Raw genomic sequence first — 7,514 nt, 5'->3', positions numbered from 1 at the left:
GTTTCGGTGGACCTGCCTGGCAAATTCAAACGACTGCATAACATTCCACTGTCTATAATTCAACTGCTACTTTACGTTCACTTAGATCAAATTTTTTAAATCTTTGAGTAAGATAATAGTAACAGGTGCCATTTTAAATACTTACTATACATATATATGTTTATATAGAAAAAACCAGTTATAGAATGCTATAATATGTAAAGAATTTATTAATAAAGATAATATAACATTTTTGTTGTACTTTGAAATACTGATTTATTTATTTAAATTAGTTTCAAGTATAGAGTACATTGGTTAGACATCTATATAGTTCATAAAACGATCCCCCCAATTGCTCCCTCCCGCCCCTGGCCCTCCACCTAGCCATCATATTAATGCTAAGCGCATTCCCTCTGCCATGCTCCCCATCCCCGTGACCAAATGTCAACTACTAATGTGTACTTCTTTAACCCAACCCCCTTCCCCTCTGTCCATCACCAAATTGTCTACTATATTTGTGAGTCTGTTTTTGATTAGTTTGTTCTTTTTGTTCCTTAGATACTGCATATAAGTGAAATCATATGATATTTATCTTTCTCTGACTTATTTCACTCAGCATAATAATCTCTAGGTCCATCCATGTACGTACTCTTAAATGATATGTAAGCGTGGATAAAATCATGAGAAAGCCTCGTCAGAATGGCTAGTGCTCTGTCTGGAATTTCTAATACCCCAAATGACAGGGAAGATCACAGGATGCCTGGAGTGAAGCCCACACTTTGCCACATCATCATCAGCTATGTAGTGTTGGTTGTGCTGATCAGCCTTTCTCAGGGGCAGATATTTTAATTCTCTAAATGGGGATAGAATACTGATTTCTTGGGATTTTTAAGGATTACAGATCATCTATAGGTCTGTTGTGACATAGTCAATACAGTTACATTTCCTCCTGGGGACACGGCTAAATTCTATTTTACAGTTGAGGTAGGGACGTATAACTAAATGCTGGGCAGTGGGATGCTGTGGAAATGATGTATGCCATTTTCCGGTAGATTGTCCCAAAACGTCCTCCACTGTCCCCGAGCTCTGTCTCCCATGCTCAGGCTGAAGAACACGGAGTATTCACCCACCAGCCAACCTGGCCGCTGGACTACTGTGCCCAGAGACCCTCGCTGGCTCTGGAGGGAACGTGAACCGGACCGCGGCGATGGGCGCGCAGACGCTGGCCGAGCCTGCGAAACGGTCCAGCGATGCCGCTGCGGTTCCCTTTTCCCATCACTGTCTGGAAGCTTCTGAGGAGCAGGCGAAGTCTGATAACCCAGCTGCTGCTCGATCCGATTTAATCCATTTATTTATTCAGCATTTACGGCCCCCAGGACTGTTTTAGACACTGGGAATAGAATAGTAAAGTCAACGTGGTCCCTGCCTTGCTGTAGCAAATATTCTAGTGAGTGAAATAAATGAGCTCATTTACGTACACGTGCGCACACACAGATATGCATATGTATGCTTTTTAAAAAAAACTCACTATATTATCATGATCCACGCTAAGTGCTTTGCAGGCATTAGCTTACATAATTCTCTTGTCAGCTTTACCAGAAAGATACTAGTCAGCTCAGTTTACAGATGAGAAAAATGCTGCTCACGAGGGTTAGGAACTTGCCCTGACTTACAGAGGCGAGATGCGAACCCTCGGACTTATTGCTCACCTACGCGCTCACCTACGCGCTCACCTACGCGACAGCCATGAGTAAACCTCTCCATGTCTTCCCAGGCGGGAACACACTGCCCGGTTGCTTTTCCTGGGGCAGGGTGTGACACGACATCGCCTGGTCTTCTTCTCTGGATGGTCTCCGTCAAGTTTGTCCGTGATGCCCTTAAGCCAGGGCCCTGAAGGGGCCCTGAAGGTCCCCTGGGACTGGCATCTTTGCCTCTGGTCGCCTGCGTCTTACTGGAAAACATTGGTCTCTGACGCACACTCCACACCGGGGTCTCGCTCGCTCTGCCGACGTCCTTGCCACCGGCCCAGCCTCTGGTTCTCGCTGCTCACAACTCCCCTTGCCTTTCGCTGTCTAGATTCTGATGCCGCAAATCCCCTTCCTCGTGACACATCTTAGACTGGTTTGATGAGGAAAAGAAACAAGAGCTTGTAAGCAGGGCGAACTAACCTGGGTGCATCCTGCCTGCCCGTCGCTCTCCCCGGCCCCCAATCCTGTAAAGTGTTTTAATAATCACGTCTACTTAAATATCTAAAAGCGTATTTAAATCGAATTCTTCATGGAAACGTCTAACCATTTCTGGAGCTGGAGACAGACTTAAGAACTTCGAGCAGGTAAATATCAGTTTGTGAAAAGGATGTCTCCCTTCCGTGTGCCATGATTCTGCTCCCCCGTGTTGGCACCCTGGGGCCTCCCTGCTCCACCGTGGTCGGGTGGGTGCGAGGAGCCTCCGATCGCCCTTCTGTTTCAATACTTCAAGGTAAGGAACAAAAGAAAACTCCCTCCCTTCCCAGGCTGACTCCAGTCTCAGCAGTAACTCTTCTGAGCAGGTAGGTCAGCTGGTCCCTGTTCTATTCTCTTCTCTGGATCCAGGAGTGAGACCTTGGCGGGGGGCAAACAGCAGAGCGTTACTGAGTAACCCGAAGCCTAACTCTTCCGCGGAAACTTGGCAAAGCATCTCGCGCAAAACCAGAGTTGTCCCCGGCTCTCCCAGGTTTCCGGTTTACTAAGGTGGGATGGCATTTAAATTAAGGGGAAATACAGTTTATCAAAATAACTCATGCGTTATCGTTTGGCAGCTTTCAGGGGCGACTCTCGAAGCATCTCGCTGGAACGTGGCCAAGTTCTCACAACCGTTAGAAAGTTCGATTCTGGATTCAGGGAAACCAAAGCGAGACAAATATTTACTGAACACGCGCAGGGCTCATGCGACTGGGTCTCGGATGTACCAGGTCCTCAATAAATATTTGTGTTTGAAGAAACCCAGCTTCGGAGAAGTTTTGCTGACTTATTAACAAGAAAATACTTCAAATTCCTCCCCAGTGGAAAGTTATCAAGTGAAGTAAAAATGCTTACTTATTCAGAGGCATCGACGCCTTGTCCAGACAGAAACGCTGGGCAGGGGTCTGCTCAAGAGGCTGAGCAAGAGAGAGCTGCACGGAGGCAAAGCTCGTCGCTTAGACATTAGTTCAGGAAGTGGCAGGTGGTGAAGGAGAAAGGGAGAGAGGGGCGAGGACAGGGCGCGGAGGCAGAGGTGCTGGGGGACGAGCTCCCCGGGCACAGGGCAGACGGGCTGGACAGGCCCAGAAGCAGCAGGGAGAACCGCATGGCAAGGCCGAGGCTGACGGGTCAGCTACGTGGCGGCTGCCTGTCTCCCCGCCTGTCTCCCCGCCTGTCTCCCCGCCTGTCTCCCCACCTGCCAAGGGCCGCTCTACTCTAGCAAACCTGGCCAAGCCTGTTTGAGGGGTGAGGCAATGGGGACCGACAGCTTTCACCCAGTCAGGACACAGAGCTGGCTTCAGGCCCTTCCCAAACGGCCAGCACTGGAGACCAGCAGGTGCCGCCTGGGCACGGGTCGTTCTAACTTGAAACAGAAACGGGCGTTGGGCATCAGCTCTGACGCGGCCAGGGAGATCCAGTTGACCAGGGAGCAGCGCTCGCAGAGACGAAGCCCTGGAGCGGTTCGGTTAGAGAAATGGGCCCGCCTGCTCCGCAGCGGCAGCCTAGGTCGGGGCCTCGGTCCAGGAGTTCACCGGGTCCCCTAGCTCGTTGTCGGGATAACAAAGGGCCCAGTCAGATGATGATGAGGACAAGCGTAGACGGGGGAAACCAGAGGGCGCCTTTTCGATCACAGTGACCTGCCCGTTTTGGGTGTTGGGAGGATAAGGCGGCCATGACGAGCTGAGATGACTGTAGGTTTTCCTCGACACTGACTACTTTCAAGACTTTGCTACTGCGAAGGCAATTTCCCCCTTTAACCTGATGATATAGGTCAAAGGGGGAAATTACCGTGCTGCTTGGTCAGGGGACCCACGGGCAGCAGCTGACTTTGGTGGCCCCCGTTTGGCTGTGTGGTAATAGCAGCCACGCTTGTTATGCCTCAGCTAACCGCGGTCTCAGACCCCCCGCGCCCTTGGCCTGGTGCGGGCCTCATTATTTCTCCTCAGTCGGTACCTATTCCACTCAAATCTCAACAATCACACCACTCTCTGGCCTAAGATCTTTGCTAAATTGCTGAAGGATAAAAGCTTGATGACCTAATGGCACACAAAGTTTTTCAAGACCAGGCCTCAAACGAAGTTTCCCAGCTATCCCGAATCCCGTGACGTCCCATTACGAGGCCACCTTTCATGACGGTGTCCCTGCACCCAGGCCGAGGCCTCCGCTCCCCGCCTCATTCGCCATACGAACCCTTTGTCCCTTCAGGAGCCACTCTCTGGGTATGGCAGCTTTCCCGAATCCCCTTACCTCCTTCCGGCAGTCCCCAGGTAGTGCCGTCAAACATCTCATCTTAAATAAAAGTTTAAGTCTGATTGGCTGGAGCTTTCTGTTAAAATGGCCTATCACGCAGACTCTTCTCAAAAGTGTGGTCTTCAGACAGTACTGGCGAAAGCTGGGAGCCTGTTAGATGGCCTCTGGCCCCCTCCGGGCCCCTGGGACAGTAACCTCACCTGCACCAGAGCCCTGGTGAACTGCACGCACATTAAGCTTGAGGACAGAAAAGTGAGCCAATAGGGTGACTAAAGAGGCACAAATCTGAAGCTTCGTCTCCCTGCTTACAGCCCTTCCTAGGAGTCTATTTACTTTCAGAGTAAAATCCAGCACTGCAGCATGGCCCAGGCCTCTGTGACCTGGCTCTGCTTCATCATAGGCCACTGTCCCCCTCCATCCACGCCAACCTGTGACCTTCCACGTCCCCCAACACGGGTTCTCTCTTCATTCACAGAGTTCACACGCCGTTTTCTCTGGCCGTGAGCCTGTCCCCAACGTCCCACCTCTGCTGCTCACCTAGTCTTACCTTCAGGGCCACCTCCTCAGGAAGCCCGTGGTGGCCTCCAGGCAGGCCTGGGTCTTGTGTCCTCTCCCAGCTCCTTGCTCTCCTCTTGGGGACAGCCGTGGTTGAGGGATTCCTCGGGAGTTCGTCTAGCGTGTGGCAGATGATTGTTACCTACCGCTCAACTGTGTGCATGTCACATTAGGTGACTGGAGTCTACGCCCGAGGGGAGAGGCGGCCCCTCTGTCCTCTGCGGTATTGCGCCCACAGGGAGCACTCAGGACACCACTTCAGTGATACCATAGTGGGTGTCCCGTGAGCAGTTACAGGTATTTCTGTGTTCCGAGTCCGGCTGGCGGCCACTGAGCCGCCATGTTGGCACGTCAAGGGATCTGCTGGCTGGCCGTTGCAGACTGGCTGATAACGGGGGCTTAAATGCTAATGTACAATGTATGCTCGCGTGCGCACGCACGCACGCACGCACGCGCACACACACACACACACAATCTACACGAGCCTCTGAATGGTCAGAAAGTGCCCTGGCGCTCACGAGCAGGGCAGGCCTGGGTGAGTGTGAAGACGCAGGTCTGGTGGCATAATTCCCCCCAGGTTTTATCACACCCCAGATGGCTGCAGTAGCCGCCACCCCTCATACCTTCTAAACTTTAAGTCCGGCCCCTTCCCTTGAGGTCAGATACGGCACCAATGGGCACTGACCTGCTTACTGTTGGTAGGAGTAAATGACCTTCACTGGTAATGTATGTTTTCTTTTAAAAAATATTTAGTAATTTTAAAGGAAATCCCAGCCATTGTCAATTATGCATCCTTAAAAAATGTGGATGTTTTCTTATATAACCCTGTTGCTATAAATCACACACTGAACAAAAATGTCATTTCCTGATATTATCCAATACTTAATCAAACTTCCTAATTATACCAAAAAGTCTTCGTATATTTGGCTCATTGGCATCAGAATCCAAAGTCCACATTGCATTTGATTTTTGCATCTTTCTTTTAACCTAGAGTAGTCCCCTCCTCTCCCCTCCTTTTTTCTTCATGCCATTGAATCGTCAACTGAGGTATATTTGCAGTTTATTTCTAAGTGACAATAAACCTAAATTTATCCTCTAAGTGCAAGGAATGACTAATGCGTGGGGGTTTCAGGACAACTAGGAGAAGTCAGGAAGGACGGAAAGATAGACACTGTGCATCGCGGAGATACCCAGATCGCTTAAGCACAGAGAGGCTCCTGATTTTAGGAGAAGCCATCAAAACCACGACTTGGGATGTTGGCCACGGAGCCTCACTGACCCAGGATCTCAGAGCCGTCACCTTTAGTCCTAATGTGCAATCACTGTATACACACGAAGGGATTCGGACTGTGGAGTATTTAAGGCTGGAATAATTCCTGGGACCTCTGCAAAATTGGCTACTACAAGCAAGTTCTGGTTGTGCATATTACCTACTTCTCTATTTTTCACCTAAAAAGAAAAAAAAAAGTGTAAGAAATTAATCTCATGGTTAGAATAAGATGGCACAGACTCATTTACAAAAAAGACTACACGTTTCTCATTAATTTATCATTTAATATAAATGCTGACAGAAAGCAGATAAAGACCTTGTAGACACTTTCATATATATATATACAGACCAAAAGGTGAATCACCTCCTTCTACTTGTTAAAATAATCCTTTTATCTGCAACTCATGGGAGCCTTAAACACTAATTAGGAGCAACATGAGGCTGAGTCAGTTTCCAAACTAATAAAAGTAGCATTTTAACAAAACATGGCATCTTTGATATAAACATGCACACAAATAATACAAAATTGAAGAAGATGGCCCGAATCCTCTCCGAAACCTGCAACGAGCAGAATATGTACTTATTCAGACCCAGAGTTCTGCTTCCCTGAACATGTTCCTATTCTATTTTTCCCACCTCGCTTGATTTGAAGGCTGTTTAAAAACTGGAACTACAAACAGATTTAAAAAGAGAGGAAAATGGTTCACTTCAAACAGGGTTCTTTTCCCTATTCCAAAAGAACTTTCAGGAAATAAAGTCTTCAAACAAGATTTCACAGTTTGCCAGATGCTAAGGAATTAGTCACAGCTTGTGAAATTCCAACCCATTATCTATCTGTCTTCGATTTTTTTTTTTTTTAAGTTGGAAACACTTGGAAAAAGTAAAATCTCACAAACTTCAGCAATTTACAAATCAGCTGTCACTTAAGGCTCAATATTTTAATTTCTGAACAGGTGGTGGAGGCAGGCAACAAAGAACAGGGAGCTGAGGCAAGGGAAAAAATAGGAATGCAAGAACACTTTAAAAATGGTTATTTTGTCTAGCACTGATTTATAACAGGAAGAGACATAAATTCTCACTATCCAAAACTATAGGTGATTTCATGAAATCATTTATAATCTGACTCAAATCTCAAGGGCTCCTTTATGAACCTAGATTGTTTTTGTCTTGTTAAATATACCTCTGCAGGGCACAATCACATACAATCAATAAGATTGGTAAATTACACAAGCTCTATCCCA

The sequence above is a fragment of the Pteropus alecto genome, unplaced genomic scaffold (assembly GCF_000325575.1).
Source record: "Pteropus alecto unplaced genomic scaffold, ASM32557v1 scaffold101, whole genome shotgun sequence".
NCBI classification, from domain to species: Eukaryota; Metazoa; Chordata; class Mammalia; order Chiroptera; family Pteropodidae; genus Pteropus; species Pteropus alecto.
This window is presented reverse-complemented; position numbering follows the sequence as displayed.